The sequence below is a fragment of the Pleurodeles waltl genome, chromosome 3_1, assembly GCF_031143425.1.
Source record: "Pleurodeles waltl isolate 20211129_DDA chromosome 3_1, aPleWal1.hap1.20221129, whole genome shotgun sequence".
In the NCBI taxonomy this organism is placed as follows: Eukaryota; Metazoa; Chordata; class Amphibia; order Caudata; family Salamandridae; genus Pleurodeles; species Pleurodeles waltl.
The window spans coordinates 1,712,819,503-1,712,827,454 of NC_090440.1; positions in this window are offsets into that span (position 1 = coordinate 1,712,819,503).

Consider the following 7,952-nt stretch of genomic DNA (forward strand, 5'->3'; position numbering starts at 1 on the left):
GCATCAGACTGGATCCGGAAACTTAAGCAGTACTCCTGCATGCAGAATAGGTGGTATCAAGCGGCTTTTCGCCAATGTTACGCTTTTAAAGTCAGTCCCTTTTTTTCCATTCTTTCAGACTTCTATCTGGAGATACTTCTAGTTCTTTTAATACCCTTTTTCGAAATTTCTGCATGGTGTGCAAGTGGAAAAAGTCATTCACTAAAACAGGGTCCGAGCTGTGTAGGGACCTTAACAAGCAAATGTTTGTGATAAATTCTCATGAAAAATGCTCATGGTGCTGAGGTTTGGAACACAAGTCCATGGCCTGCGACGACTGTGCTCAGGTGAATCCAAAGGCCGTATGGGACTGCAAGACAAAGTTTTAAACTAATTCGAAGTATAAGCCTAAGGGTCCAAGCAGGAAGCAGCTTTTCCTTGTGCGTAACTCTAGAGAGCGTCATTATGGCATAGAGTCTTGCTCCTTATCTCCGTTGGCGCTGATCCAGAGTCTGGTCCCAGTACACGTTACATTTCTGTCTCTTTTGCCCTGGTAAAGGCTAATCAGCCAAGTATAGCTTGATACCAGTGCCAGTGTGGAGGGCATCAATGTTATAGCGGTTTGAAGGGTGGAAAATTATTAAACCTACAACTATGGTTGTGAAGAATAGAATAATGTTCTTGCAGAGGTACTACAGCATGAAGCCCCTACAGAACCTTTATTGCCATTTACTGAGGCCCTCACAGGTACTCTTTTGGGCACTTAGTTGAAACAGTGCTCGGTACCATCAGTTAATGTGCATGTAGCATCATCTTCCATCACCAGGCAAACCCATCCAGTCTTACACAACATCCTACGCTAGAGAGTTTGGTGATGCAGGTGTTCACTAGTAAAATTAATACCAGTTAATACCTTCCTCTCCACTTGATTGTGTGTCAAAGAGAATAGAAACATTTGGCAGGAGTATTTGTCTTCTACAAGCATTGTTCTCAGTGAACACAAGCTTTTATCTAGACCTGTACTGCCACACTGTTTGTGACACAATGGCCCAAGTTTGACTGGTAGTTTCTAGACAACCTCTAGGTGACCTTAATCCAAGTTAGCCAGGATGCCACAATGCAGCAAAACCTGTGATCCGCCCTGGCTTGTACAGGACTGACTGCCTAAGCCAGGCAATGTATACAAGTGTTAAAACTTCTGTGCTACACCTTGATGAGGTCTATGGGCTTCCCAGAGGATATCCAAACATCCTAATAGTCTTGCTGTTTGATTGCTCTTGGTTGTTGGGGGACAAAGCAGATTTTGCCCAGGAACAGTTTAAAGAAGGTAGATACACAGCATATTCCCTGGGTCTTTCTGACTCCACCAGACAATCCCACCAGCAATTTCACTGTCTCTGTGGCAAATAGTCGGGGTTTTATTTTAGCCAATGCCATACCCTTTCCACAGCCCAGTACGGTTTTCTGCCTATTTGTTGCCACGGCCATGGTTCACAAAGACAAAGCCCTGGACAGCAAGAACAACATGCTACTCAGTCCCCACCCTTCCTGCATTTGCTGCTGGAAAATTGATGTATTGTGTCTTTTGTCCGGCACACAGCCACCCTGTCTGAGTAGGTTCTGATAACTCCTCAATGGGTGGCAGGCCATCACTTCAGACAAGTGGGTCATACAGATTGTACATTGGGCCATGCTCTCCCATTTCTCCACCACCTTATGGAGGACCACCTGTACACCTTACAGCAGGAAGTGCCAGCCCTTTGGCCAAAAATGCCACAGAGAACGTTCCGGCCTCAGAGGCAGGAGCAAGGTGTTATTCTCCCTATGTGCTTGTTCTAAAGAAGGAAAGAGACCTTTGGCCTATTTCAGATCTTTACCCTCTCATTGCCTTTCTGTGGAAGGACAGGTTAGAGAAGCTCACGCTAGCTCATGTCCTGTCCGCACTATACGCCTTAGACTGGATGGTGGGGTTGAACCTGCAGGACACTTAATTCGATACCCCTGTCCTGCAGACTCGGAGTGGGCCAGCAGCGTTTTTAATTCTCTGTATTCCCTTTGGGCCTTATCAGTGGTGCTTCGGTGTTTACAAAAGTGATGGCAGTGGTTGCAGCACACAGTTGTATTTCAGGGGTGCTAGTCTTCCCCTAGCTCAGTGACTGGTAGCTGAGGGCCAACTCGCCCCAGGCAGCTGTCAGTCAACTCGGCAAAACTACTAACATTGTTGGGATTCATTATCAATGTGCTGAAGTTATTCGGAACTCCATTGCAGATGCTCCTGTTCATCGGACATATTCTAGGTTTCATTACAGGTTTTTGCCTTTTCCCCCAGAGCAGAGAATCCCTGGCATTCCGGCAGTGATCCCGATTATTCAGTCTCTCCCTTAGATCTTAGTGTGGATGACTCAGAGATACCTGGGATTTATGACATTCTGCATCCTATTGGTCAAATATCCCAGATGGCACATGCAGGCTATGTAGTTGGACCTCAAGTCCCAGTGGTCACATCACTAAGGGAATCTCCTATTGTATCCAGATTTCGGAGGAGGGTGTTAAAGATCAGATTTGACAAAGGTGACATATGCATCATTTCTGGGTGGGGAGGGAATCTGAGGCCTCTTGTCAACAGCGGAGACTCAACTCCTCATCAGTTTGGTGGATTTGATGGTGAGTCACCAGGCTCAAGCCATCCTAATGGTAGTTATTTGGGCCTGTAGAGTGTGGTACCCGAAACTCCTGGTCTGAGCATCTGCCCGCTGAACAAGCGGTCGCTTTATGAGGATCTTCTATCGTAGCATCAGGGCAGGTTGCTGTACCCGGACCTGCACAATTTGTATCCACATGCTTGTAGATTGAGTGGTGGCACTTGACTTCCTTTGACCTTCCTCCTGAGGTAGGTGATGTAATCTTAACGGTGAGGTGTTAATCTAAAAAAAACAGCCAGTGGCTGGGCTAAATTTGTGCTGTATTACGCCTCCTGACAAACTGGCCCACTACAAACCGAGTGGTCTGAAGTTCTTTGTTTAATCTCTAGCAGGCAAGGACTTGCCTTGGGCACTGTTTTAGGCTCTTTATTAGCTCTTTTGGCTTTTTTATGGTTTCCAGATCAGCCTTCTTTATGTAAGTTGCCTGTTGTGATTAGATTTTTGAAAGGTTAGAGACATTTATTTCTGCCAAAACCCTTTGTGATGTCACAGTTGAGTTTTAATTTAGTACTTACTTTTTTGATGTGCACTCCTTTTGAACCTTTGTTACAGTTGTCCTTTTAGTCACTTGATATTGAATCGCCATAATATCTGCTAGGTATGTGAGCGAGTGTAGAGGCTTTCTGTTATCTTAACTTATACAACATTATTCCAGAATACATAGGTGCTGAGGACCTGAACCTCCTTTCTGCCAAAAGTGGTCACTCCTTTTCATGTTGACCAGGCTGTCTCCCTTCTGGCATTCTTTGCTTCACCTTGTCCCTCTAAGGAGATAGAAAGGCTCTATCATTTGGACCCTAAAACATCACCAATGTGGTCAAAGATGACGACGCGCTCAATAGCTGGTGCGAAGCAAGAGGGCTGACCGAACCCCCGATAAGAATTTCCAACAAAAAGATGATAGCAACGCACTCCGTTCAGACTCCAAAAACAAATAAGGAGTTTATTCAGTGCAATGGCACTGAATAAACTCCTTTATTGTTTTTGGAGTGTGGACGGAGTGCGTTGCTACCATTTCTTTGTTGGGGGGAAAAAATAAATAATATATATATATATATATATATATATATATGTGTATATATATATATATATATATATGTATATATATGCATATATATATATATATATATATATATGCATATATATGCATATATTATTATTATTATTTTTTTTACCGGTGGCACCAGGGATTATTGGGTGGGCGATCAGCTTTTTGTGGGGGTTCTTCTGGGGCAAAGAAGAGCAAGGCAGCGCAAATACAGACCAGCTCCAGATGGATTGTTGTCTGCATACAGATCTGCTACAAACAGACACAGAAGCAGTATATGGAGTATTTGTTTTAGCCATTTTTCAGGTTGCTACGTGGGCATCATGGCGTGCGTTCCTGAAGCACTACTGCCTTGTCAGTCATGTCTGTTGCTTCGAGAGGAGCATTTTGCCTACTCGGTCCTGCAGGGCTTTTTAGTCTGAGCCAGTTCACAGACCCCACCACCTGTGGAGGTCCTTCTAAAATATCTATTCACCAGGTGAGTAATCTGTGGGTAGAAGAATCCATCCATCGCCGGTAACAAATCATTCTGATTGATACTTTAATTGCAGAATCTCCAACAAACCTCCCTCATTCTATGAACTGGACTCTTTTCTGTCTAAAAGTCCTGTCTAGAGATCTGCACACTGTTCATGCTAATCTGCTGGTGAGCTTTGCGTCTGAGTGTGTGAGCAGCTTAAGAAAGCAACTACGGTCAGCGCACATGGTTGGCCCTTATTTGCGACTTTTCTCATCACTTGTTGAGTGGAACCACATTGGCACAGACCCACATGATTCCACTTACAGGTGTGCAGAAGTACTGCCTTTTAGTTTCTGGACACAGTCTGGGAAACATTCACAAGGTGAGTCATCTGTGGTTAGAGTATTTACCTGAAAGATAGTTGCAGAGAGTAAGTTGTTCTTTGGTGTAGTAAACACAAATTGAATCCAATTTCTTCTGCTCCACATCCGATTCTTGCATATATTCCTCAGTTCTCCAGTATTGGATCTTTCATAGATTCACATGCTTGAATCATCCCCGTCATCGAGGTGGGAGCCTCACGGTAAACTTAAATATATAAAAAGCAGTAAGTCAGTAAAAGTAAAACCAGTAGGCCCTAGTAGGCCTCATAGGGTATTTTACAGTCTATCCACTTTGTTTTGTGAAAAGACCCAAACTTGAGTATCAACCAATCAGGATTCAGCCCCTCCCAAACACTCCCAACAGAGGCTGAATTCCCTCAGATTTTCTACCGCACGTCGTGTGAAGGGAGTCTCCCTGAGCTCTGCTCAGTTTTTTTCCTATTTTCTGACTGAAGATTGTTTTTTCTCTCAGGAAGCTAGTTACAACTTTACTATGTCTGAAAAGGCAAAGAAGGGTCTGTTCAGAGACTGTGACAACTGTGGGAAGAAGAGACTACATATTGATGACCCCCACAAGAAGTGTATTTACTGCCTTCATCCAGACCATAAGGTGAGAGACTGCAAAATCTGCCGCACCTTTAGTCAAAAAACCCTCAAAGACCGAGAGGGTAGACTTCTCTTATGGCTACAAAAACAGAAAGCCTTAGAGCATCCTTCATCAGACAGCGAAGAGTCACCACAAACTTCTCGCCCTCAGAAAAGAACAGGTGAGAGAGATAGAGGTGCGGATGAACCACCAAGAAAAATGCACAAAAAGACAAAACAAGTCTTAACTGAAGAGGCAGTTAAACATGGACCAAAAAAGGTTCATTCAGAACCTACTACGCCGTTACACCGGAAAAGTCCCTCAAAGAAACCATCCCTCTCTCTGTCACCACAAAAAGAGCCAGAAAAACTCTTGTCGGTGAAAAAACAACCGTCGACGACCGCCCCGTCGACGACAGTGTCGACGGTAACAGCGACCACGGTATCGTCGACGTTCACAACACCATCATCACCGATGATTATGACGCCGTCGCCGTTGTCATCGACGACGATTATTACTGCAAAAATCTTCAAAAGAGCTTCGTCGGCAACCACAGCGTCGACAGCGGAGGCCTCCTGGGTTCACAAATCATCCAGGGCACTAAAAAACCCATCTACGCAAGATACGTCGGCGAAGCGACCGTCGTCGGTAAAATACCCGTCGACGAAGGGACCGTCGATTAAGGACCCATTGACAAAGACGCAGTCATGGACGGAAGTGTCGACGAGAGACCCGTCGACGAGAGACCCGTCGACGAGAGACCCGTCGACGAGAGACCCGTCGACGAGGGAACCGTCGACGAGGGAACCGTCGACGAGGGAACCGTCGACGAGGGAACCGTCGACGAGGGAACCGTCGACGAGGGAACCGACGATCACCACAGCATTAACAGTTTACAAACCTTGGGACATTTCACCAGATCATTCCTCATACCATCATGAGGACTCCACCAGATTCTTACCCCTTTCCCTTATTAATATAGGGGACAAGCCATCTGACATTTTGCCGATACATACATCACCAAGTAAAGTGCTGCCATACCCACCGCAACATCTTTTGGACGATGATGAGGATCAAGGAATGTTTGGGGCAGCTAGTAGCCCGTCCCAACTAAATGTCAAATGTCAAGAGTTTGATAAAGAAGAGGATCAACATTACCAGCATAGTTATGCTTCAACATCTTATCCACAGGCAAACCAACCATCGCCACTGGCTATGCCTAGCACATTAGTGACAGATTTACAACATATGTTGAAGGACTACTATAAAAGGTTCCCACCGTCAACTCAGTCCACGCCACCTAGACCTCAGAGTTACCAGCAAGCTCAAACTACTAATGTTTCCGAAAAGCCACAGGCTAGTAGACCTGTAACTAGCCAAGCTCCGGAAGTTTACCTCTCGTCGGACGACGAAAGGGAAGAGGGCGAGCTAGCAGATTCAGCGGCTAGTGAATGGGACGATTATCTCGTTCCCACACCATCTCCACCTCCAGCAGCTCCAGTGGATTCTCCTCAAGAAGACATAGGAGGTTTCCATAATATCATAGAGAGAGCGGCGAAACGTTTTGGCCTGGCAATTGTTTCCCATGAAACTGAGTGTTTTTTGTATGACTTTAAAGAGCCATCAAAGAGATCTGTAAGAGCCATACCGATTGTGGATTTCTTATGGCAGGAGGGTTTGAAGGCAATGAAAAACCCGGCAACAGTGCCTTCACAAATGCCAAGGCTAGAGAAAAAATACAAGGCCCCAGATGATTCTCCGGCCTATTTAGTCTCACAGCCGAAACCTGACTCGGTTATATCACAGGTGGCTCAACGACGATCCAAAAACCCCTCTACGCCTATTGCGTCTCCCCCAGACAAAGAGGGAAGGAGGCTAGACAATATCGGTAAGAAATTCTCCTCGGTTGCTGCAGTAACGGTCAAGGCGGCCAATTCCCTCGCCATCCTGGGAAGGTACGATCGCCAGATGTGGGCAGACATGTCCGCTTTTGTAGATTCACTGCCAGAAGATCTCAAGGTGGAAGCCAAAAAGGTCTTGCAGGAGGGAGAAAGGGTCTCCGCAGAGATAATAGACACTGCAATAGATATTTCCCTCACTGGCTTTCGACAATTAGCTGGAGCAGCAGTCCTGCGCAGAAAAGGGTGGCTTAAAGCTACTTCATTCAGACCAGAAGTCCAAACTCGTGTTCTCGACATGCCCTTCGATGGAGAGAGTTTGTTTGGCAAACATGTCGACGACATGCTGCAGGCTATCAAGACGGATACCGATACAGCAAAATCCCTAGGTACCCTGCAGTATAAAAAACTACCTTTTCGTGGAGCAAGGGGTAGAGGTAATTACTCCTTTCGAGGTGGATACCAACAATACAGGTCACAATATCCATCTTCCTCCACAGGACCAGGACATCAGCACCATCAACAACAGCAGCATTATCGATTACCACCAGCCGCAGCTTACAAACATCCGGCTAGAGGAAGAGGAGCTGCCCGAGGAAGATACAGGCAGAAAGCAATGACCAGCGGATAATCTCAACACCTCCCCAATCAATATTGATGGTCGGAGGTCGCATCAATTCTTATTTCCCCAAGTGGAAGGCTATAACATCGGACAGATGGGTACTAGATGTAGTGACCAGAGGTCATACTCTGGAATTCATGCAAACACCACCGAGTGTCCCTCCATCGGGTACACCGCCTCCGAGGTTGGGCCAACTTCTCAGGGAAGTAAGAATAATGCTAACAAAAGGAGCAATAGAACCAGTCCCTTTATCTCAAAAGAACAAAGGATTCTA